Source organism: Anomaloglossus baeobatrachus, chromosome 11 (assembly GCF_048569485.1).
Source record: "Anomaloglossus baeobatrachus isolate aAnoBae1 chromosome 11, aAnoBae1.hap1, whole genome shotgun sequence".
In the NCBI taxonomy this organism is placed as follows: domain Eukaryota; kingdom Metazoa; phylum Chordata; class Amphibia; order Anura; family Aromobatidae; genus Anomaloglossus; species Anomaloglossus baeobatrachus.
The window spans coordinates 82504652-82530995 of NC_134363.1; the positions used below are offsets into that span (position 1 = coordinate 82504652).

At 46.5% G+C, this 26344-nt stretch overlaps 1 protein-coding gene across 3 annotated transcripts in view; it reads left to right on the plus strand.

The window, feature by feature from the left end:
- Positions 1 to 368: 368 nt before the first annotated feature.
- Positions 369 to 26344, plus strand: part of ZNF865 (zinc finger protein 865) — a 47767-nt gene continuing 21791 nt past the window's right edge. Inside the window, exons 1-2 of one of the 3 annotated variants that reach the window (XM_075327580.1) lie at positions 369 to 674; positions 3480 to 3569. The gene's annotated coding sequence lies outside the window, so the exon portion shown is untranslated. The other 2 variants (XM_075327582.1, XM_075327581.1) reach the window with 2 other exon arrangements.

The following is a 26344-nucleotide window of genomic DNA, read 5'->3' on the forward strand; positions in this document are numbered from 1 at the left end:
CTTATAAAACCTCCACAGCATTACCCCCTGCTCCGTGTAACCCCCCCTTCGTAAGCCACTTACCTTATTGAAGCCTCCACAGCACAGTGCTGCAGCTTCAGTACATTCCCTGAGATATACACGAGCTGCAGCCCCCAGTAGTGACAGGAGACACTGCTCTGTGCCCCCAACATACAGTCTGAGACCCCCAGAACTATAACTAATGAGGAAAAGCTGAATCTTCTCCACCTCAGGGTCAGGATCCGTCCGCTCTGCACTGAGGAGCCCGGGCACTGCCGCCTCCCGCCCACAGATCTGCACGGCACTGAGGAGGCCCCGCCCCTTCCGGTGACATCATGATTTCATGAAATCACTCCTCCCCCTCAAAAAATCAACTCCGATCTAGCCTCTACCGTCAGATGTCTGCTTGTCTTCCTTAGCCATCATTGAGCATGCGCTAACGCCGACCTTGCAGCGCAAACCCGGAAGCAGTAAAAAGAAAAAAAAACAACAAAAACAGTTTCTGGTGTTTCTCACTCGTAGACGAAGTATGTGTTTTTGTTTTTTTTAATGGAATAGAGGTTTCCGTGCAGAGTCCATCCTGTAACCACCTGATAAGAAGAGGGGGACAGAAGTGCCGTACCCAGCATCCGTCTGAAGAGAAGCTAACGGCTGCTTGGAGAGTAGATGACTCGGTAGCCGTCTGAGGGGGTGGGGGCGGCAGGGACACTGGGGGAGGGAAGGGCGGCACAGAGCCCTCTACGAAGCAGAACTGAAGTAAGTGACATTCAGAGCTGGCCAGTAAGGCTAGTTTCACACTTGCGTTGGACGGGATCCGTAGCATTGCGTTGTGTGACGCATGCAACGGATGCGTTGCATATAGTGGCACAACGGATGCTACGGATCGTACAAAATAACGCAATCCGTTATAGGTTTTTTCCTTGACTTTACACATCTGAGCATGCGCAGTTGTGTAAAGAGAGATGCGTTAACGGAATCCGTCAAAATGACGAATTCTAACGGAATCCGCCACCATAGGCGTCCATTATAAAAACAACGGACGCCAACGGAATCCTGCAGGTTGCGTTTTTTTGACACTCCGCCAAGTGCAGAAAAACGCTACATGCAGTGTTCCATCCGCCTGACTGTCACTGACGGTCAGCGTCAAAACAACTGATGCCCCGCGGGGCGGATGCAATGCAAGACCATCCGTTGCTATCCGTAGCTAATAGAAGTCTATGAGGAATATAACGGTTTCCTGCAACGGTTACCATAATTCCTCAAGGCTGCGGATAGCAACGGAAGCCATCCAACGCAAGTGTGAAAGTACCCTTAGAGATTGGAGAAAGCATCCACAAAGTGTCCACCGAATAAACGTATGGATGACATGGCTGCCATGTGACGGCTGCACTGTTCGTGGTTATGGCCTCAATGATCGGCCCCTGGTGTTTGTGGTGCAGGACATTGTGTCCAGTGACACTGGGCAGGGCCCCTGGTGTCTGTGGTGCAGGACAATGTCCACAGTGACATTGAGCAGGGCCCCTGGTGTCTGTGGTGCAGGACAATGTCCACAGTGACATTGAGCAGGGCCCCTGGTGTCTGTGGTGCAGGAGATTGTCCTCAGTGACATTAGGCAGGGTTCTTGATGTCTGTGGTGAATGGACACTGTCCTCAGTGAAATTGGGCAGAGCCCCTGTTGTCTATTAGAAAGGTCATTGTACTCAGTGACATTGGGCAGGGCCCCTGTTGTCTATTAGAAAGGACATTGTACTCAGTGACATTGGGCAGGGCCCCTGTTGTCTATTAGAAAGGACATTGTACTCAGTGACATTGGGCAGGGCCCCTGGTGGTGCAGGACATTGTCACCAGTGACATTGAATGGGGCACCTGGTGTCTGTTCTGCAGGACATTGTCCCCAGTGACATTGGGTAGGGCCCCTTGTATGGAGAGCCTCTCTCCCTTGGGTGAAGAGAGAGAGGGATGAACAGGTGTAAGAACTGAGGCGACGTTGTAAAATGGCCCTTGTCTCAGCTCTCACCTGTTCATCCCTCTCTCCCTTCACCCGCTACTCCAGTGTGGCAATTGCTTTTATAAAGATTTAATAAAGGACTTGTTTGTTATGGTGAGTGCTGCTGACTTCTGTTCCATTGGATGAGTGAGCTCTTACTTTGAGGGTACCGTTTTCCATGGCGGAGGGGGGACGGGACGACAAAAGAGGTTCTGCTAGGCTATATTTACATTCATATTTTTTTTTTATAAGGGTTTTTTTTTTCTCTGCAGGCAAAAAGTTTTTTTGGCAGTAAAGAAACTGCATACAAAAAGTAGGTTTTGCTGTTTTTTTATGCTGGATTTTTGGCGCACATTGTGTTGTTTATACACAAAGTACACATTTAATTAATTTAATAAAAACGCATGGTTCCATTATTTGCAGCGTTTTTGCACACATTGCTTTCTATGGTGAAAAAACACTGAAATTATTGAAATGCTGCAGTTTTCCAATTTTTAATATTTCTGATGTGATAGCTTTTGCTGGTTCTGATAAAGCAGCTTTTAATGTACGTAAAAAAAACGTAATATTTGAACATAGCCTAAAGGGCCATTTACACGCTGCGACATCGCTAACAATATATCGTCGGGGTCACTGTGTTTGTGACGCACATCCGGCGTCGTTAGCGACATCGCAGCATGTGACACGTACGAGCGACCTTCAACGATCGCAGAAGAGGTAAAAATCGATTGTTTTTGGAGAGGTCGTTTACCAAAAATCGTATGTGCAGTAACGAGGTTGTTCCTCGTTTCCTGCGGCAGCACACATCGCTATGTGTGACACCGCAGGAACGAGAAACATCTCCTTACCTGCGGCCGCCGGCAATTGGGAAAGAAGGAGGTGGGCGGGATGTAATGTCCTGCTCATCTCCGCCCCTCCGCTTCTATTGGATGGCCACTTAGTGACGTCGCTATGACGCCAAACGAACCGCCCCCTTAGAAAGGAGGCGGTTCGCCGGTCACAGCAACGTTGCTAGGCAGGTATGTGTGACTGTTCCTAGCGATGTTGTGCGCCATGGGCAGCGATGTGCCCGTGACGCACAACTGACGGGGGCGGGTACGCTCGCTAACGAGATCGCAGCGTGTAAAGTACCCTTTAGGGTACATTCCCACGATCAGGATTAGCAGCATTTTAGATGCAGCACGTTATGTCTCTGGAAGCAGAAATTGAGTGTTTTTGGCAGAAGAAGACAGCGAAAATCCGCTGCACTCAGAACCCTGATTGTGGGCACAAACGCTGCATTTTCCTACAGAGAACACTCATCTCTACAAGAGAAGACACGCTGCCTCTAGAACGCAGCTTGTCTTGATCGTGGAAAAGTACCCTTATTGTGCAAGGCGCCACTATGTCGCTTTTTTCTTTACCTGATGCAGCATAGTGTGAAGTTAGGGAAAAATTGGAGACTGTGTTCTAGAAGTGATAGTTATAAATGTATGTGTGTTACTTTCTGCAGAGATGAGTCCTGGCTGGAAGAAGTGATAGCAGTCTGCTCTGGATGAAGAGGAAAAGGAAAGATGAATGACTTCACCTAGAAATGTACCTAGTAAGTCAGACACACACATGGTGGTAATATTTAGTGTAATTAGTATTTTGGTTTCTAATTATAATCAGTATTGCATTATTCAGTCACTGTAGTGGTAATATGTGGTCCAGTCATGATGTAGTGGTTAGAGCTGATCGAACCGCCAAAAATCCGGTACCGGCGGATCACTGCCAGATTTTAAAGAGTCCGATCTGCTCCGGAATCCGGTGCCCATATAAGTCAATGGGGACCGGAATCCTGAGGTTAACCCCTTCAGCCCCGGGGCACTTTCCGTTTTTGCGTTTTTGTTTTTTGCTCCCCTTCTTCCGAGAGCCGTAACTTTTTTATTTTTCCTTCAATCTTGCCATATGAAGGCTTGTTTTTTGCGGGACAAGTTGTACTTTTAAATGAAACCATAAGTTTTACCATATGGTGTACTGGAAAGCAGCAAAAAAATTCCAAGTGTGGAAAAATTGCAAAAAAAGTGTGATGGCACAATAGTTTTTGGGATGTTTTATTCACGGTGTTCACTATATGGTAAAACTGATGTGTAGGTATGATGCTTGAGGTCGGTGCGAGTTTGTAGACACCAAACATGAATAGATTTACTTGTATCTAAGGGGTTAAAAAAAATTCACAAGTTTGTCCAATAAAAGTGGCGCACGTTTTGCGCCATTTTCCGAAACACGTAGCGTTCTTATTTTTTGGGATCTATGGCTCAGTGACTGCTTATTTTTCTTTTTCGCTCCTAATTGGGAGACCCAGACAATTGGGTGTATAGCTACTGCCTCCGGAGGCCGCACAAAGTACTACACTTAAAAGTGTAAGGCCCCTCCCCTTCTGGCTATACACCCCCCCGTGGGAGCACGGGTCCCTCAGTTTTTGCTTTGTGCGAAGGAGGTCAGACACGCACGCATAGCTCCATTATTTAGTCAGCAGCAGCTGCTGACTATGTCGGATGGAAGAAAAGAGGGCCCATACAGGGCCCCCAGCATGCTCCCTTCTCACCCCACTTTCTGTCGGTGGTGCTTGTTAAGGTTGAGGTACCCATTGCGGGTACGGAGGCTGGAGCCCACATGCTGATTCCTTCCCCATCCCCATTAGGGCTCTGGGCGAAGTGGGATTTTACCGGTCTCCAGGCACTGAGACCGTGCTCCATCCGCAGCCCCTGGAGAAGCCGCTGGATATGGAGCTGAGTATCGTCAGGGACATGGCCCTGCTCCGTCAAGGTACTTTGTGTCCCCGTGCATACGCGCGCACACCGCAGCATTGCTGGGTGTGTTAGTGCGCCGGGGACAACAGCGCTGCTGCGCTTGTGCCATTTCCTCACTTCAGCTTAGCTGAGTGGGTAGACTCAGGGAGAACGGTCGCGCCGGCCGCTGGGACTGCGACGCGGCTGGGACTTGTGGTGCGCCGGGGACTTCCGCGCTGACCGTGCATATATCACGGCCGCGCTTATTACTACAGTCCCCGGCTTTTGCGGCCTAGTTCGTTCGTTCCCGCCTCCGCACCTGCCAGTCAGGAGGAGGGCGGGACGCTGTACAGAGCATCAGCGCTGAGGGCTGGAGTCTTTTTTACATACTCCAGCCCTCACACCAGGCACAGTAGGACGCAGTTTCCCGCACTTTGTTTGTGGCACGCCCACGGTCCGCCCCTCTTCACAGAACGCCGGCAGCCATTCCTGCCTGCACGCTGAGCTGCAGAGGGGAGACGGGGAGACCCAGACACGGGATTCTACGGCCTCATACCCGCTGTTCAGCGGGCGGTAAGCAGCCCTCAAGGGCTCACCCCCACTTGTGCCGTTTGTATACTGAGTATTTTGTGTTTGCAAATACTTTGTACTGTACGGTCGCTGGTGATTCTCGGCTATATACCCTCCTAGATTACAAGGAGGCAACAGCATGTCGTCCGCAAAACGCAAGGGTGCCAGGGCACAGACATTATATGCTGCCTGTACCGCATGTGGGGCTGCTCTACCGGCAGGTTCCACTGACCCCCATTGTGTGCAGTGCTCGGCCCCTGTGCAACTTGCACAGCCGGGGCCTCTGCTGGACGTGACCCAGAGTGTACCACCTGTGAATGCTGTCCAGGTGACAGGAACGGAGTTTGCAGCTTTTGCTGACAGATTGTCTATGACCATGTCAAAGATTCTTGAAACATTGCAGTCTAGACCAGTAACTCAGACCATGGACACTGTGGCATCATTGCTCCCTGGTCCCCCTCAGCTGGAACACTTCCAAGCTCCGGGGGTGTCACATGCACCCCAGGGTGACGATTCTGACTCAGACAACAGTCCCAGACAACCTAAGCGGGCTCGTTATGAGGGGCCCTCAACTTCGTCTCACTGGTCAGGATCCCAGCGGGACGAATCTATGGGTGATGAGGCGGATGTAACTGATCAAGATTCTGATCCTGGGACCGCTCTCAATCTGGATACACCGGATGGTGACGCCATAGTGAATGATCTTATAGCGTCCATCAATAGGATGTTAGATATTTCCCCGCCAGCTCCTCCTGCGGAGGAGGCAGCTTCACAGCAGGAGAAATTCCATTTCAGATATCCCAAGCGTAAATTAAGCACTTTTCTGGACCACTCTGACTTTAGAGATGCAATCCAGAAACACCACGCTTATCCTGAGAAGCGGTTTTCTAAACGGCTTAAAGATACACGCTATCCTTTTCCCCCTGACGTGGTCAAGGGTTGGACCCAGTGTCCCAAGGTGGACCCTCCAATCTCCAGGCTTGCAGCTAGATCTTTAGTTGCAGTAGAAGATGGAGCGGCACTTAAAGATGCCACTGACAGGCAGATGGAGCTCTGGCTGAAATCCATCTATGAAGCTATTGGAGCGTCGTTGGCGCCAGCTTTTGCAGCCGTATGGGCACTCCAAGCCATTTCAGCTGGGCTTATACAAGTCGACTCGGTCACACGTACATCTGCCCCGCAGGTGGCACCATTGACCTCTCAAATGTCTGCATTCGCGTCTTACGCGATTAATGCTGTCCTGGACTCTACGAGCCGTACGGCGGTGGCGTCAGCCAACTCCGTGGTTTTGCGCAGAGCCCTGTGGTTGAGAGAATGGAAGGCAGATTCTGCTTCCAAGAAGTGCTTAACCAGTTTGCCTTTTTCTCGTGACCGATTGTTTGGGGAGCGTTTGGATGAAATCATTAAACACTCCAAGGGTAAGGACTCATCCTTACCTCAACACAGACAAAACAAGCCCCAACAAAGGAGGGGTCAGTCTGGTTTTCGGTCCTTTCGAGGCTCAGGCAGGTCCCAATTCTCCTCGTCCAAAAGGACTCAAAAGGATCAGAGAGGCTCAGATTCTTGGCGGACTCAGTCACGCCCAAAAAAGACAGCAGGAAGAACCGTTACCAAGACGGCTTCCTCATGACTTTCAGCCTCCTCTCTCCGCATCCTCGGTCGGTGGCAGGCTCTCCCGCTTTGGCGACATTTGGCTGTCACAGGTCAAAGACCGTTGGGTGAGGGACATTCTGTCTCACGGGTACAGGATAGAGTTCAGCTCTCGTCCTCCAACTCGTTTCTTCAGAACTTCCCCACCGCCCGACCGAGCCGATGCTCTGCTGCAGGCGGTGGCCGCTCTAAAGGCGGAAGGAGTGGTGACTTCCGTTCCTCTTCAGGAACAAGGTCACGGTTTTTACTCCAATCTGTTTGTGGTGCCAAAGAAGGACGGGTCCTTTCGGCCCGTCCTGGATCTAAAGTTGCTCAACAAACACGTAAAAACCAGGAGGTTCCGGATGGAATCTCTACGCTCCGTCATAGCCTCAATGTCTCAAGGAGATTTCTTAGCATCAATAGACATCAAAGATGCTTATCTTCACGTGCCGATTGCGCCAGAGCATCAGCGTTTTCTACGCTTCGTTATAGAAAGCGAACACCTGCAGTTCGTAGCGTTACCTTTCGGGCTGGCAACAGCCCCTCGGGTCTTCACCAAGGTCATGGCAGCAGTAGTAGCTGTCCTGCACTCGCAGGGTCACTCCGTGATCCCGTATTTGGACGATCTACTTATAAAGGCACCCTCTCACGAGGCATGCCAACACAGTCTGGACGTGGCACTGAAGACTCTCCAGAGTTTCGGGTGGATTATCAACTTTTCAAAGTCAAATCTAACCCCGACCCAATCACTAACATATCTTGGCATGGAGTTTCATACTCTCTCAGCGATAGTGAAGCTTCCACTGGACAAGCAGTGCTCTCTGCAGACAGGGGTGCAATCTCTCCTGCAGAACCAGTCCCACTCCTTGAGGCGCCTCATGCATTTCCTAGGGAAGATGGTGGCAGCAATGGAAGCAGTCCCTTTCGCGCAGTTTCATCTGCGCCCTCTACAATGGGACATTCTCCGCCAATGGGACGGGAAGTCGACGTCCCTCGACAGGGATGTCTCCCTCTCTCAGGCAGCCAAGGACTCTCTCCGATGGTGGCTTCTTCCCACCTCATTGTCAAAAGGAAAGTCGTTCCTACCCCCATCCTGGGCGGTGGTCACGACAGATGCGAGCCTATCAGGGTGGGGAGCAGTGTTTCTTCACCACAGGGCTCAGGGTACGTGGACTCAGAGAGAGTCCACCCTTCAGATCAATGTTCTGGAAATCAGAGCAGTCTATCTTGCTCTGCGAGCCTTCCAACAGTGGCTGGAGGGCAAGCAGATCCGGATTCAGTCGGACAATTCCACAGCGGTGGCGTACATCAACCACCAAGGGGGAACACGCAGTCGGCAAGCCTTTCAAGAAGTCCGGCGGATTCTGACGTGGGTGGAAAACACAGCATCCACCATATCCGCAGTTCACATCCCAGGCGTGGAAAACTGGGAAGCAGACTTTCTCAGTCGCCAGGGCATGGACGCAGGGGAATGGTCCCTTCACCCGGACGTGTTTCAGGAGATCTGTCGCCGCTGGGGGATGCCGGACGTCGACCTGATGGCATCACGGCACAACAACAAGATCCCGGTTTTCATGGCACGGTCTCACGATCACCGAGCTCTGGCGGCAGACGCCTTAGTTCAGGATTGGTCGCAGTTCCGACTACCTTATGTGTTCCCACCTCTGGCATTGTTGCCCAGAGTGCTCCGCAAAATCAGGTCCGACTGCCGTTGCACCATTCTCGTCGCTCCAGACTGGCCAAGGAGGTCGTGGTACCCGGATCTGTGGCATCTCACGGTAGGACAACCGTGGGCGCTACCAGGCCGTCCAGACTTGCTGTCTCAAGGGCCGTTTTTCCATCTGAATTCTGCGGCCCTGAACCTGACTGTGTGGCCATTGAGTCCTGGATCCTAGGGACCTCAGGTTTATCTCATGATGTTGTTGCCACCATGAGACAGGCTAGGAAACCATCCTCCGCCAAGATCTACCACAGAACGTGGAAGATATTCTTATCTTGGTGCTCTGCTCAGGGAGTTTCTCCCTGGCCATTTGCATTGCCTATTTTTCTTTCCTTCCTGCAGTCTGGGTTGGAAAAAGGTTTGTCGCTTAGCTCCCTTAAAGGACAAGTCTCTGCGCTATCCGTATTCTTTCAGAAGCGCCTGGCGCGACTTCCTAAGGTACGCACGTTCCTGCAAGGGGTTTGTCATATCGTTCCCCCTTACAAGCGGCCATTGGAACCCTGGGATCTGAACAAGGTTCTAATTGCTCTCCAGAAGCCACCTTTCGAGCCTATGAAGGAGATTTCCTTTTCTCGGCTTTCACAGAAAGTGGCTTTTCTGGTGGCGGTCACGTCTCTTCGGAGAGTGTCAGAGCTGGCGGCGTTATCTTGCAAATCTCCCTTCCTGGTGTTTCACCAAGACAAGGTAGTACTGCGTCCAATTCCAGAGTTTCTTCCCAAGGTGGTATCTTCCTTTCATCTCAATCAGGATATCACTTTACCATCTTTGTGTCCGCATCCAGTTCACCAATTTGAAAAGGGTTTGCATCTGTTGGACCTGGTGAGAGCACTCAGGATCTACATTTCCCGCACGGCGCCTCTGCGCCGTTCGGATGCACTCTTTATCCTGGTCGCTGGTCAGCATAAAGGGTCGCAAGCTTCCAAATCCACCCTTGCGCGGTGGATCAAGGAACCAATTCTTCACGCCTACCGTTCTGCTGGGCTTCCGACTCCTTCTGGACTGAAGGCCCATTCTACCAGAGCCGTGGGTGCGTCCTGGGCATTACGGCATCAGGCTACGGCTCAGCAGGTGTGCCAGGCGGCTACCTGGTCGAGTCTGCACACTTTTACCAAGCATTATCAGGTGCATACCTACGCTTCGGCGGATGCCAGCCTAGGTAGACAAGTCCTGCAGGCGGCGGTGGCCCACCTGTAAGAAAGGGCTGCCTGACAGCCCGATCACGAGGTATTCTTTTACCCACCCAGGGACTGCTTTTGGACGTCCCAATTGTCTGGGTCTCCCAATTAGGAGCGAAAAAGAAGAAGGGAATTTTGTTTACTTACCGTAAATTCCTTTTCTTCTAGCTCCAATTGGGAGACCCAGCACCCGCCCTGTTTTTTCTTAGGGTATTTGTTTTTCGGGTGCACATGTTGTTCATGTTGATAAGTTACGTTCTCCGATATTGTTTATCGGATTGAATTTGTTTTTGAAACAGTTATTGGCTTTCCTCCTTCTTGCTTTTGCACTAAAACTGAGGGACCCGTGCTCCCACGGGGGGGTGTATAGCCAGAAGGGGAGGGGCCTTACACTTTTAAGTGTAGTACTTTGTGCGGCCTCCGGAGGCAGTAGCTATACACCCAATTGTCTGGGTCTCCCAATTGGAGCTAGAAGAAAAGGAATTTACGGTAAGTAAACAAAATTCCCTTCTTTGCGTCTCGAGCTGATGTTTCTAATGGTAGCATTTTTGCGCAGATGCTACGTTTTGATCGCCTGTTATTGCATTTTGCGTAAAACTTGCGGCGACCAAAAAACGTAATTTTGGGGCTTGGAATTTTTTTGCCACTTCGCCGTTTACCAATCAGATTAATTGATTTTATATTTTGATAGATCGGACATTTCTGAACGCGGCGATACCAAATATGTGTATATTTATTTATTTTTTAACCCTTTAATTTTCAATGGGGGGAAAGGGTGGTGATTTGAACTTTTAGGTTTTTTGTTTTTTTTAAATTTTTTAAAACTTTTTTTTTACTTTTTTTATTTTATTTTACTAGTCCCCCTAGGGGGCTATAGCGATCAGCAATCCGATTGCTGATCGCTATCTGCTGATCACAGCTATACCGCTGTAAATAGCAGAAATAGTCACTTTCTTTTTTCCTCTGCTCCGTGCCGATGAAGAATGAAAGTGAAACTTCGTACCAGCAGGCGTCATCACATGACCCTGTGCTATGATGGCAACCACCGAACGTCACGTGATCACTCACGTGACGTCCGAAGGGGACGGCGGTAAGTAAAAAACATGGCCGCGCGCATATAGATCTCGCTGCCAGACTTTGGCAGCGAGATCTAAGCGGTTAATGTTCCGGGTGGAATGCGATTCCACTCGGAACATGTAGGCACACATGTCAGCTGTTGAAAACAGCTATGTGTGCCGATCCACGCCGCCTGCCCGCGGCAGGGGGCGGCGGGGCTTACCGGGACACGATCCATGACGGAAAGATCCGTCCATGGTCGTGAAGGGGTTAAAGACTTTTGTGGAGGGGATAAGGGGGTAGGAGCGAGCGCGGCATACTCACCGAGGCGCTGTCACGGCGGCACACTCCTTCCGGGTCACGCTATTCCCTTCCGGAGCCGACAATTCAATATTCATTGTTTTCCCCGGCTATCAGCGCGTGTAATTGGTTGTGGCTAGACGCGCCACCACCCTGAGTGGCAGCTGACTGCAACCAATCACAGTTGCTAGGATGGCCGGTGGGCGGGGAAAGTAATGCAAGTGTCTGCCGGTCAGCATGGTGGTAAAAAATAAACAAATCGGCAGCACAGATATAGCTCGCGGCTGCAGCCCCAGCTGTCTGGCTGTACCTGTGCTGTGTATCCAGTCACACATGCGAGGCTTTGCCGGGTGATGCTATGGCAGACTCGCGCGAGTCCCTCGCATGTGTGATTCCGGTGAAACCGCATGTGGATATTTTTTATTTAAATAGTTAAAAAAAAAACCGGCGTGCGGTTCCCCCTAATTTTCATCCCCAGCCAAGATAACGCCGACTGGGGGCTGGTATTCCATCCCGCAGCCGCCCGGTATTGCCGCAGCTATTAGAGGTGACAATCCTGGTGCGATACCGGCTCTTCACGGTGGCGTGATGCGGTGCCAATCGGGGTAATAGCAGGGGTTAATAACAGCGCACAGCTGCTACTAAACCCTGGGTTGTGATGGCAACGGCATCTATCAGATACCTGCATCACACAAACCTATAAATATGGCACAGAAAAATCCTTTATTTGGAATAAAATACAAATACCCCCTCCTTCACCACTTTATTAACCCCAAACACCCTGCAGCTCCGACATAATCCACAAGAGGTCCCACACTGCGTCAGCTCTGCTCAATCTGAATATCACAGAGAGGCACGACCGACCGCTCTCTGAGAATGAATCTCCAGAGAATGAATGAGCTGCGCATTGAGCGGTGTCGTCACTCAGGTCATTTGCGGTCACAGCTGGAGGTTCCCACGGTCCTTCATCTGTGATCGCAGGTAACCTTACCTCAGGTGGAGGTCACTGAGTTCACAGACCTGCATCTCCTAGCAGAAAAATCGCATTTTTTTTGGCCAAGAGATGCAGATTTGGTGCTGAAATTTTTACACCATATTCCTGCATCCAATCTACACCTCCTGGCAAAAAACTGCGGTGTTTTGACGCATTTTTTGCCGCGGTTATTTTTCCACGGTTTTTGCTGTGTTTTCTGGAAAGGAAGTGCACATTTGGTACTGAAATCGTCTGCACCAGATTTCAGCACCAAATTTCCACCTGCTGTCAGGAATTTTTCTTCCTTTTACAACCTGCCGTTCTCTGAACATGAGCGTGCATGTACCTAAAAACACGCTGCTGTCAGAAGTGTGCAGCTGTGCTGCAATGTCAGACGCGCGGGTGTCCCTCGCATGTGGCTTTTTCTTTTCTTTAAATAATTAAAAAAAAAAAAAAATCTGACGTGCGGTTCCCCTCAGTTTTCATCCCCAGCCATGATAATGCCGGCTCGGGGCTGGTATATTCTCAGCCCGCAGCCGCCCGGTATTGCTGCATCTATTAGATGTGACAATCCCGATGCATTACCGGCTCTTCTCGATTGCCCTGGAGCGGTGGCAATCTGGGTAATAGCAGGGGTTAATAACAGCGCACAGCTGCTACTAAACCCTAGGTTTGTGATGGCACAGGCGTCTATCAGATACCTGCATCACACAAACCTGTAAATAAACAAGACAGAGAAAAATCCTTTATTTGAAATAAAGTACAAATCTCTCCCTCCTTCACCACTTAAACCCCCAAACACAGCCCTCCAGCTCTGGCGTAAGCCACATGACGTCCCACGATGACACATCCAGCACTGCTACATCTCGGAGCGAAAAGCCATAGAGAAGACTGCCAGCTCTGAGTGTAGCCATTTTACTGAGCCACGATAAGCGATGACCGCAGCAGAGACTGACAGGCTGGGGGGGCGCGTCAGCTAGTAGACAATCACAGATGAGAGGACGGCCGGTAGGCGGGGAAAACATGGAAAGCTGTGTGATTGCGTGCACAGTACAGGAAGTGAAAACGCGACCCGGAAGCAGTGTGCCGCCATGACAGTCTCGGTAAGTATGATACTGACGCTTATTTGTTGTTTTATTTATTTTTACTTTATTTGCCTTATCTGGATCGTGCACCCAGAATCCAACGCCTGGGTCTGGCACCTAGAGGTCATTGAAACTGCGCGGACCCGGACTTTTACAGTCCGGATCCGCTCAGCCCTAGTAGTGGTATTTGTCCATTGTACACTACAGTTCAAATCACACTTATCAAATGAGTTGCATAATGAATAGAAAATATAGTCCAGACATTGACCAGGTTAGAAATGATGATTTTTACTTTAAATAATTTTCTCCTTCAAACTTTGCTTTGGTCAAAGAATGGTCCTTTGCAGCAATTACAGCTTTGCAGACCTTTGGCATTCTAGCTGTTAATTTGCTGAGGTAATCTGGAGATATATCACCCCATGCTTCCAGAAGCCCTTCCTACAAGATGGATTGGCTTGATTGGCTCTTTTTGCGTACCATACGGTCAAGCTGCTCCCACAACAGCTCAATAGTAGAGCTGAGCGGATTGCTCATAATCCGGGTCCGGCGGATCCGTCGCGGGTTGTGAAAGAAGTCCGGATCCGATCCGGACCAATGTAAGTCAATGGGGAGCGGATCCGGGGACGAAAGAGAGAGAGAGGAAAAAAAAAATCCCAGATCGTGCAGCCGGATTCCCGGGTCCAGGTCGGACCCGGATCGGACCCTGAAACTGCGCGGAACCGGACTTTTACAGTTCGGGTCCGCTCAACACTACTCAATAGGGTTGAGATCTGGTGACTAGGCTGGCCACTCCATTACAGATAGAATACCAGCTGCCTGCTTCTTATCTAAATAGTTCATGCATAATTTTGAGGTGTGCTTTGGGTCATTGTCCTGTTGTAGGATGCAATTGGCTCCAATCAAGCGCTGTCCACAGGGTATGGCATGGCGTTGCAAAATGGAATGGTAGCCTTCCTTATTCAGAATCCCTTTTACCTTGTACAAATCTCCCACTTTACCAGCACCAAAGCAACTCCAGACCATCACATTACCTACCATGCTTGACAGATGGAGTCAGGCACTCTTCCAGCATCTTTTCAGTTCTGCGTCTCACAAATATTCTTCTGTGTGATCCAAACACCTCAAACTTTGACTTGTCTTTAACACTTTTTTTCCCAATCTTCCTCTGTCCAATGTCTGTGTTCTTTTGCCCATATTAATCTTTTCCTTTTATTAGCCAGTCTCATGGCTTTTTTTTGCCACTCTGCCCTGAAGGCCAGCATCCCAGGGTCGCCTCTTGACTGTAGACGTTGACACTGGCGTTTTGCGAGTACTATTTAATTTAGCTGCCAGTTGAGGACCGGTGAGGGGTCTATTTCTCAAACTAGAGACTCTAATGTACTTGTCTTGTTGCTCAGTTGTGCAGCGGGGCCTCCCACTTCTCTTGCTACTCTGGTTAGAGCCTGTTTGTTGTCTCCTCTGAAAGGAGTAGTACACTCCGTTGTAGGAAATCTTCAGTTTCTTGGCAATGTCTTGCATGGAATAGCCTTAATTTCTAAGAAAAAGAATAGACTGTCGGATTTCACATGACAGTTTTCTTTCTGGCCATGTTAAGAGTTTATTGGAACCATCTAATGTAATGTAATGCTCCAGATTCTCAACTAGCTCAAAGGAAGGTCAGTTTTATAGCTTCTCTAATCAGCAAAACTGTTTTCAGCTGTGCTAACATACTTGCACAAGGATTTTCAAGGGAATCCAAGTTCATTTAGATGAGAGTATTAAGTATGATAGTATTATTATACTATTACAGTCTGGATCCGCTCAGCCCTACTCTTTATTCAAAACCCATAAAGAGATCTTTCCTCCACCTATGAGGCCAATTGTTGCCGGCATTGGCAGTTTAGGAGAACTTCCAAGCACATGGGTGGATGTCCATCTACAGCCCCTCATCAGAGAACACCCCCCACGTATATCCAGGACTCAAAGAATGTCATCTCTTCTTTGGATAATTTACCTTTAACTAACAGTGTTTTTCTTACCTGTGATGTTGTTTCTTTATATCCTTCTGTTATTCATAGACTTGCTTTGCGGTACCTTTGCGAGACATTTGAAAATTCATAGTAGTTACTTGGAGTCTTTACAATTCTTTTTGAGTCAGTTAATTTTTTGCTTTCTCATAACTTTTTCTTTTTTTTTTAGTATAATGGACATTTTTTTTTCTTCAGAAGAGGGGCACTTTGATGGGGGCAGGCTTTTCACCCTCCATAGCCAATATGTATATGTTTGCTTGGGAAGAGGAATTTGTTTTTTCGAATTTCAATCCCTTCTCCTCCCATGTCAAGTGGTATGCTCGTTTCATCGATGATCTGCTACGGATATGGGAGAGGGACAGTTTTGAAATCAATAGTTTGCTTTGTTATATTCTACTCATATGAATGTCTTTTACATGTAATTTCGATGATAAATGTATTAATTTTCTAGACATTACACAAATAAAATTTTCTTCTAATATCTTACATGTGATCCCTTACAAAAAACTATTTCGGGTAACACTACTTTGTTGGCCAGATCTTGCCACCAGAAACGTATTACAAATTTCCCAGTTGGGGAAATAATTGGCATAAAAATAAACACCACTTCACCTGATTGAAATCAGAATGGAGCGTTCTGGACAAAAGTTTCTGAAAATATCCCCAGTGGATGCTTTCTCGAGCCCATAGCATTGTGGATAATATGGATCAACAAGATTTATTGAAAGACAAAAATGACAATGAGTCCTCTTTAAAAAAAAAAAAAAAAAATCTTCAAAAATGTTTTCCAGTACTAAGCTGCTATAAGTCCCCTTACCTGGCAGCCAGACTGGCTTGCAAAGTCTCCTTAAGGAGAATAGTGTTCCCCCGTGGTCCCCACATAGCTTTCTCATGAGCCAGATCAGACACCCCCATACTTTGCACTGACGAGGGGCAAGCACCCCGAAACACCGTGTCTGCAAATTGGGATTCTGATCTGGCTTATATATCCTGAGTCATATTGCAAAGGATTGTGGAAAATCCACTTGTGACTTTTAGGATCGCTACTTCCAATAGGTGGCGCTGTGCTAGAGTTTGTCTCCTTTACTGGAGAGACAATTTGAATATTTCCCAGAGGGGCATTGCAGCTATAAGTCCCCTTACCTGGCAGCCAGACTGGCTTGCAAAGTCTCCTTAAGGAGAATAGTGTTCCCCCGTGGTCCCCACATAGCTTTCTCATGAGCCAGATCAGACACCCCCATACTTTGCACTGACGAGGGGCAAGCACCCCGAAACACCGTGTCTGCAAATTGGGATTCTGATCTGGCTTATATATCCTGAGTCATATTGCAAAGGATTGTGGAAAATCCACTTGTGACTTTTAGGATCGCTACTTCCAATAGGTGGCGCTGTGCTAGAGTTTGTCTCCTTTACTGGAGAGACAATTTGAATATTTCCCAGAGGGGCATTGCAGCTATAAGTCCCCTTACCTGGCAGCCAGACTGGCTTGCAAAGTCTCCTTAAGGAGAATAGTGTTCCCCCGTGGTCCCCACATAGCTTTCTCATGAGCCAGATCAGACACCCCCATACTTTGCACTGACGAGGGGCAAGCACCCCGAAACACCGTGTCTGCAAATTGGGATTCTGATCTGGCTTATATATCCTGAGTCATATTGCAAAGGATTGTGGAAAATCCACTTGTGACTTTTAGGATCGCTACTTCCAATAGGTGGCGCTGTGCTAGAGTTTGTCTCCTTTACTGGAGAGACAATTTGAATATTTCCCAGAGGGGCATTGCAGCTATAAGTCCCCTTACCTGGCAGCCAGACTGGCTTGCAAAGTCTCCTTAAGGAGAATAGTGTTCCCCCGTGGTCCCCACATAGCTTTCTCATGAGCCAGATCAGACACCCCCATACTTTGCACTGACGAGGGGCAAGCACCCCGAAACACCGTGTCTGCAAATTGGGATTCTGATCTGGCTTATATATCCTGAGTCATATTGCAAAGGATTGTGGAAAATCCACTTGTGACTTTTAGGATCGCTACTTCCAATAGGTGGCGCTGTGCTAGAGTTTGTCTCCTTTACTGGAGAGACAATTTGAATATTTCCCAGAGGGGCATTGCAGCTATAAGTCCCCTTACCTGGCAGCCAGACTGGCTTGCAAAGTCTCCTTAAGGAGAATAGTGTTCCCCCGTGGTCCCCACATAGCTTTCTCATGAGCCAGATCAGACACCCCCATACTTTGCACTGACGAGGGGCAAGCACCCCGAAACACCGTGTCTGCAAATTGGGATTCTGATCTGGCTTATATATCCTGAGTCATATTGCAAAGGATTGTGGAAAATCCACTTGTGACTTTTAGGATCGCTACTTCCAATAGGTGGCGCTGTGCTAGAGTTTGTCTCCTTTACTGGAGAGACAATTTGAATATTTCCCAGAGGGGCATTGCAGCTATAAGTCCCCTTACCTGGCAGCCAGACTGGCTTGCAAAGTCTCCTTAAGGAGAATAGTGTTCCCCCGTGGTCCCCACATAGCTTTCTCATGAGCCAGATCAGACACCCCCATACTTTGCACTGACGAGGGGCAAGCACCCCGAAACACCGTGTCTGCAAATTGGGATTCTGATCTGGCTTATATATCCTGAGTCATATTGCAAAGGATTGTGGAAAATCCACTTGTGACTTTTAGGATCGCTACTTCCAATAGGTGGCGCTGTGCTAGAGTTTGTCTCCTTTACTGGAGAGACAATTTGAATATTTCCCAGAGGGGCATTGCAGCTATAAGTCCCCTTACCTGGCAGCCAGACTGGCTTGCAAAGTCTCCTTAAGGAGAATAGTGTTCCCCCGTGGTCCCCACATAGCTTTCTCATGAGCCAGATCAGACACCCCCATACTTTGCACTGACGAGGGGCAAGCACCCCGAAACACCGTGTCTGCAAATTGGGATTCTGATCTGGCTTATATATCCTGAGTCATATTGCAAAGGATTGTGGAAAATCCACTTGTGACTTTTAGGATCGCTACTTCCAATAGGTGGCGCTGTGCTAGAGTTTGTCTCCTTTACTGGAGAGACAATTTGAATATTTCCCAGAGGGGCATTGCAGCTATAAGTCCCCTTACCTGGCAGCCAGACTGGCTTGCAAAGTCTCCTTAAGGAGAATAGTGTTCCCCCGTGGTCCCCACATAGCTTTCTCATGAGCCAGATCAGACACCCCCATACTTTGCACTGACGAGGGGCAAGCACCCCGAAACACCGTGTCTGCAAATTGGGATTCTGATCTGGCTTATATATCCTGAGTCATATTGCAAAGGATTGTGGAAAATCCACTTGTGACTTTTAGGATCGCTACTTCCAATAGGTGGCGCTGTGCTAGAGTTTGTCTCCTTTACTGGAGAGACAATTTGAATATTTCCCAGAGGGGCATTGCAGCTATAAGTCCCCTTACCTGGCAGCCAGACTGGCTTGCAAAGTCTCCTTAAGGAGAATAGTGTTCCCCCGTGGTCCCCACATAGCTTTCTCATGAGCCAGATCAGACACCCCCATACTTTGCACTGACGAGGGGCAAGCACCCCGAAACACCGTGTCTGCAAATTGGGATTCTGATCTGGCTTATATATCCTGAGTCATATTGCAAAGGATTGTGGAAAATCCACTTGTGACTTTTAGGATCGCTACTTCCAATAGGTGGCGCTGTGCTAGAGTTTGTCTCCTTTACTGGAGAGACAATTCCAGTACTAATGTCAGCTCACAATTTTATAAAATAAAAAATATCATTAGAGAACATCTACCCATTTTTCATGAGGATCTCAAATTATGCAAAATTCTAGCTAATCAAATCCAATTCATTGCTAGAAAAAAAAAGCACTAACTCTTGGTTCTATTTTGTCCCCTAGTTTTTTTCTTTTTTTTTTTTTCAAATAAAAAATCAAATACCCAAACATGGCTTTTAGGCCTTGTTCACACGTACCTGCTGAATATTCTGCAGCGAATTGACAGCACATGTGCGCTTCAAAACGCTGCAGAAACACTGCATAATGGATGCAGTTTTTCTGTAGAAAAAAAGCAGATTTCATGCGCTATGGCTGCTGCCCCCACCATCGATAGAGTGGGAGCTGCATCCTAAGTGCACAAATTAATTGACATGCTGCTGTTATGAACGCACGGATTTGAGTCAAAGTTTTAGCACCCAAATCGTTGCGTTCAAAAAGCAACATGCGCACATATCATGCACAATCTATTGTGCAGGGGACGCAGTACGCATGCATTTACGCTGCAGTGCAATATGCAGCGTAAATGCATGTAATTACGCAACGTGTGCACATGCCCTTACTATGGGTTTTTTTTTCGTTGTGGTCATATCATTTTCCTTTGTTGTTTATATGCTAATTCCTCAAAACTTTTTTCTTCAGTTACTCATAATACATATAAACATTAAATTGTATAAATTGTAATACTAGTTGTTATATATTTAATTACCTGTACTGATTGTTCTTTATAATACGTGGGCTGTACAACTGGCCTGCTGAAAAAGCGAATACACAGACATCTGATGCGAGAAACAAATTAATTACCAAGTGCTCATCTGCATCCAAACACTTCTCTGAACAACATGATGGTAATTTATCTACATGTAGAATCCATGGCATCGAGAGAGTTTACATGCAGTCCTGAGGTGGTGACCACAGGCGAACTTTATTAAATAGTGAACCCTGGTGGATTTACTTGCTACAAACTAAGTTTTACACCGGCTTGAATATCTGACAGGATTTGACATTTCATTATACATACCACTTATGCAACATGAGTTTTTTTTCATTTACTTAACCTATCGTAATATAATATTGTGAAACATGTTACCTTGTTCACGATTGCTTACACCATCACACATGGTTCACAGGAAATAATGTAAGATGCCATCATTTTCGGACACACTTTAGACAAAGATTAAGGATATACTCCGAAACGCGTTTTTTTTCTATGCTGTCTTTTCATTTTATTTTTTTTTACCATGTTTTTCTTGGATTTTAACTTTTTGCATAATAAATTAATTTTTTATGAAGATTCAGTTTTGCTGAATTTCCTTCCCTCTTGTATTGTTCCCCGCTGGCACTACAGTCTTCGTGCAACTGGTTTTATTTTCAAATCGGTGAGCTGACCTTCTGTTTTTCTTGATACTACATCACTACACACCCCATATACTACACCTGTAATATACTACATCACTACACCCCTCCATATACTACATTTGTAATATACTACAACACTACACCCCCCATATACTACACCTGTAATGTACTACACCTATAATATACTACATCGCTACACCCCCCCCCATATACTACACCTGTAATATACTACATCGCTACACCCCCCATATACTACACCTGTAATATACTACATCACTAAACCCCCATATACTACACCTGTAGTATTCTACACCTATAATATACTACATCGCTACATCCCGCAAATATACTACACCTGTAATATACTACATCGCTACACCCCCCCATATACTACACCTGTAATATACTACATCGCTACACCTTCCCATATACTCCACCTGTAATATACTACATCACTACACCCCCATATACTATACTAGTAGTATACTACAACACTACACCCCCCATATACTGTACCTGTAATATACTACATCGCTTACATCCCCCATATACTACACCTATAATATACATCGCTACACCCCCCCATATACTACACCTGTAATATACTACATCGCTACACCCCCCCCCATATACTACACCTGTAATATACTACATCACTACACCCCCATATACTACACCTGTAACATACTACATCACTACACCCCCCATATACTAAATCATACACCCCCCATATACTACACCTGTAACATACTACATCATTACACCCTCCATATGCTACATCATACACCCCCATATACTACACCTGTGATATAATACATCACTACACCTTCCATATACTACATAACTATACCCCCCATATACTACATTACTACACCCCTAATATTAGTCACCACTCACCTCCTCGTTATTGTGTCCTCAGGCTATTACAAAAAAAAGTCACCCCTCACCTCTCCTGTACGGGCCCCCGACGCGCCGCTCCTTCTCCTGTACGGGCCCCCATCGCGCCGCTTTTTCTGCTAGAAACTTTTCAAATAACAAATGTGTGCGCATCGTACTGAAGACTTCAGGGCTCACATGTGTCACAGAGAGTGCCGGGCAGGGAGTAGAGGACAGTCACCTGCGTTCCGCTGTCTACACTGTAGAGCTGCAGGATCGCTCCCTGTCTGGCACACTGCCTGTTATGAGAGCAATCTTGCCAGGGCTCCCCAGAGCCTGGAGCTGTGGAAAACAGGTCAGATTGCCCTCATTATTAACCAGCCAGCAAGGGCCCCCTGAATCTCCAAGTCCCTGTGCGACTGCACTGGCGATATGTCTGCTACTGAGTGGGAGCCATATAGCTATCACATACGCGGAGTGAAAATAGCAAGATATTTTAAATAACACCTTTTTTCTAATTTGAACAAGTAATTGCAAAAGGCATGCAAATGGTATTTAACCCTTTCACCCCCGGGTGAGCTTCAAATTTTGTTTTCATTTTTTCTTTCCTTTTCTTCCAAGAGCCATAACTTCTTTTTCTGTCAGTGTAGCCATATGAGGGTTAGTTTTTTGCAGGACAAGATCTTTTGAATGACACCATTCATTCTACCCACCCCATGTTATACTTGAAAATGGGAAATAAATTTCCAAGTGCGATGAAATTCCACAATGTTTTTTTGGGGGTTGTTTAATTTACCTGTTATGATCTGGTCACCGTGGACGATCGCAAAAATACAGTCCGCAGAAAAACACAAGAGTAGTTGGAACCTGAGCTGACCTTAGTCCCCTATCTGTCAGACCACACTAGAAGTAGCCGTGGAGCATTCCTTAACACACCTAGACGCCTCATCACAGCCGGAGAAACTTACTACACTTCACAGATAGAAATGAGGAAACCTATCTTTCCTCAGAGTAGTCCCCAAAGGAATAGCAAGCCCCCAACATATAAAGACAACGGTGATGTAAGAAAACCTAATACACAGATAGGAAATATTGATTACCAAAGGCGAGGCCCGATCTCCTAGATAGGACAGAAAAAATTGTTTAAGAGAACTGAAGTCCTCAGTGGTTGATACCTTTTAATGGCTAACTGAAATGATTGGTAATAATAGCAAGCTTTCAAGACTACGCAGGTCTCTTCATAAGGCTCAGTATAACACAAAAGCTGAAGAGTCTCATATTGCTTGCTATTATTACCATCTTTTCAGCTATTCAGTTAGCCATTAAAAGGTATTAACCACTGAGGACTTCAGTTCTTTTAAACAATTTTTTTATCTCTACTGCCTAACACGGTACAAAGATACTTTACCTGTATCTAGATAGGATAGGACAGAACTGACTGCGGCCAGCGAAAAAAACCTGCAAAAAATACCAATCTCCTGATAAAAAATACTGAGACCAGACCACACGGACTCTCTCCCACTATATCAGGTACTTTTGTACATAATGGGAGAAACAAAATACCAAAAACCCCCACAAGAAATACACAAGTACAAATAATCAAATAGAACAGGGAGAATATCCCTTTTCTTGCAGTGGGGCCTGCAGAGGGGGAACCCCCATGCTCATCAAAACAGACAATTCCTCTCCTGCAAGAAAGCAGACTTTAACCCCTTAGTGACGGAGCTAATTTTCACCTTAATGACCAGACCAAATTTTGCAATTTTGACCAGTGTCACTTCATGAGGTTATCACTCTGGAACGCTTCAACGGATCCCGGTGATTCTGAGATATTTTTCGTCACATATTGGACTTCATGTTAGTACCAAATTTAGGACAATGTTTTTTGCGTTTATTTATGAAATAAATAGCAATTTTCAACTTTTGAATTTTTATACCGTTAAACTAGAGAGTTCTGTGACACAAAATAGTTAATAAATAACATTTCCCACATGTCCACTTCACATAAGCACAACTTTGGAAACAAAATTTTTTTTTGTTAGGAAGTTAGAGGGGTTCAAAGTTTATCAGCGATTTCTTATTTTTACATCAAAATTTACAACCATTTTTTTTGGGACCACATCTTATCTGAAGTGACTTCGATAGGCCTAGATGACAGAAAATACCCAAAAGTGACACCATTCTAAAAACAGCACCCCCAAAGTACTCAAAACCACATTCAAGAAGTTTATTAACCCTTCAGGTGCTTCACATGAACAAAAGCAATGTGGAATGAAAAAAAGCAAAAATTAAATTTTACCTAAAAATGTTGCTCTAACCCAAATTTATTCACTTTTAGAAGAAATAACACAATAAAATAGACCCCAAAACTTGTTACCCACTTTCTTATGAGCGCGGTGATACCTCACATGTGGTCTGAAACCTTTGTTTGGACAAATGGGAGGGCTTGGAATGGAAGGAGCAATATTTTGAGTTTTGTAAAGGAAATTTGGCTGAAATAGATTGTGGGCACCATGTCGCATTTGGAGGTCCCCTAAGGTACCTAAACAGCAGAAACCCCACACAAGTGACCCCATTTTGGAAACTAGGCCCCTCAAGGAATTTCTCTAGATGTTTGGTGAGTACCCTGAACCCCCAGGTGCTTCACAGAAGTTTATAACTTTGAGCCATGAAAATAAAAAAATAAAATTTTACCACAAAATTGTTACTTCAACCAGGTAGCTTTTTTTTCACAAGGGTAACAGGAAAAAAATCACCATGAAATTTATTGTGCAATTTCTCCTGAGTTTGGCGATACCTTATATGTGGTGGAAATCAACTGTTTGGGCACACGGCAGGGCTCGGAAGGGAAGGAGTGCCATTTGACTGCAAAATTGGCTGGAATCAATAGCAGACACCATGTTGCATTTGGAGAGCCCATGAGGTGCCTAAACAGTGAAGCTTCTCAACATGTGGCCACATTTTGGAAAATGGACCCCACAAGGAATTTATCTAGATGTTTGGTGAGTACCCTGAACCCCCAGGTGCTTCACAGACGTTTCTAATGTTGAGCTGTGAAAATATAAAAATACATTTTTACCACAAAATTGTTATTTCAACCAGGTAGCTTTTTTTTTTTTTTCAAGTGTAAGGCTATGTTCACACACTGCGTTTTTTACCTGCGTTTTGGGTCCGTTTTTGCTGCAGAAATTTCTTGAGAAATTCTTGTAACCTTTCTGCAGACATTCCCCAGCAAAACCTATGGCAAAAAAAATTAGCTGTGCACACACTGCGTTTTTTTCTTAAGAAAATTCTTTCAGTAGATTTTCTTAAGAAAAAGAATGAGCATGTCACTTCTTTTCTGCAGCTAACTGCGTTTTTTGCCATAGATAATTGGCACAATAACGCAGGGAGCAACCAGTGGTAAAAACGCACCAAAAACGCACCGAAAACGCGGCAAAAACGCAGGTGCGTTTTTGATGCGTTTTTTAACGCAGGTGCACTAATCCTTCACTCTTAAGAAATTTCTTAAGAAATTTCTTAAGAAAAATCATTTTTCTAGTGTGAACATAGCCTAAAAGGAAAAAATTCAGCATAAAATTTATTGTGCAATTTCTGCTGAGTATGCTGATACCTTATGTGTGATGGAAATCAACTGTTTGGGTGCACAGCAGGGCTCTGAAGGGAAGGAGCGCCATTTGACTGCACAATTGGCTGGAATCATTAGCGGACGCTATGTTGCATTTGGAAAGCCCCTAAGGTGCCTAAACAGTGGAGGTCCCCCACAAGTGACCCCATTCTGGAAACAAGACACCTCAAGGCTTTTATCTAGGTATATAGTGAGCAGTTTGAATCCACGAGTACTTCACAGAATTTGATAAGCTTGGGTCGCCATATTGAAAATTTTCATTTTTTTCACAATAATGTTGCTTTAGCATCACATTTCTTACTTTTTCAAGAGGCAACAACAAAAAGTGGACCCCACAGGTTGTTATCCAATGTCTTATGAGCGCAGAGATACCCCACATGTGGCCAAAAACCTGTTTGGATAAATGGGAGGGCTTGGAATGGAAGGAGCACCATTTGAATTTTGGAAAAGTTGAAATAAATTGCGGGCACCATGTCACATTAGCAGGGCCCCTTTGGTACCTGTACAGCAGAAACCCCCCACAAGTAACCCCATTTTGGAAACTGGACCCCTCAAGGATTTTATTCAGGAGTATAGTAAGCATTTTGAATCCACAGGTACTTCACAAAAATGTTCCTGTAGCAACAAATTTTTCACTTTTAGGCTATGTGGCCATTATCCAGAGACACGGCGTCTAGTACACAGTGTCAGCCTTCCTGCAGAGATGTGAGTGCTGTCCACGGGAGAACGCAGCTGCCCATGCCCACGATTTGGGTTCAGGCTGCTGTGGACTTTAGCTCTATTCTACCTGCAGTGAACACTCTTGTCTCCGCAGCATAAATTGACATGCTGAGGCTCGGGAAGCTGCACCACAGATTGGTTTATGCTGCGGAGAAAAGAAGCACAGTGGGCATGGGATTTCTATAAATCCTTCCACTGTGCTTCTACTGCACAACGCAGCGCTATGGACGCAGGGAAAACACTCTGCGCCCAAAACGCTGCAAACCCTGATTTTGGGCACATACCCTAAAATGCTACAATGGATGAATGTATAGATGTCAAACATATATAACGTCCCACCCCCTGCATAATCTAAGCTGGTGCCCTTTAGTGCCTTTCATGTGGCACTAAAGGGTGCCTATCCTTGTATTTAGCCCCCCAAAAAATAATTAAAATAAACGACGTGGGGTCCCCCCTATTTTTGATAGCCAGCTAGGGTAAAGCAGACCGCTGTAGCCTGAAAACCACAGCTAACAGCTTCACCTTGGCTGGTGATCAAGTTGGAGGGCTCCCCAAGCTGTTTTTTTTTTTTTTTTAAAAAAAACAAAACAAACAAACGTGGGGTCCCCGCAAATTATATCACCAGCCAAGGTGAAGCGGACAGCTGTGGTCTGGTATTCTCAGGGTGGGAAGAGCCATGATTATTGGACTCTTCCCAGCCTAAAAATAGCAGGCCGCAGCCGCCCCAGAAGTGGCGCATCTATTACATGCGCCA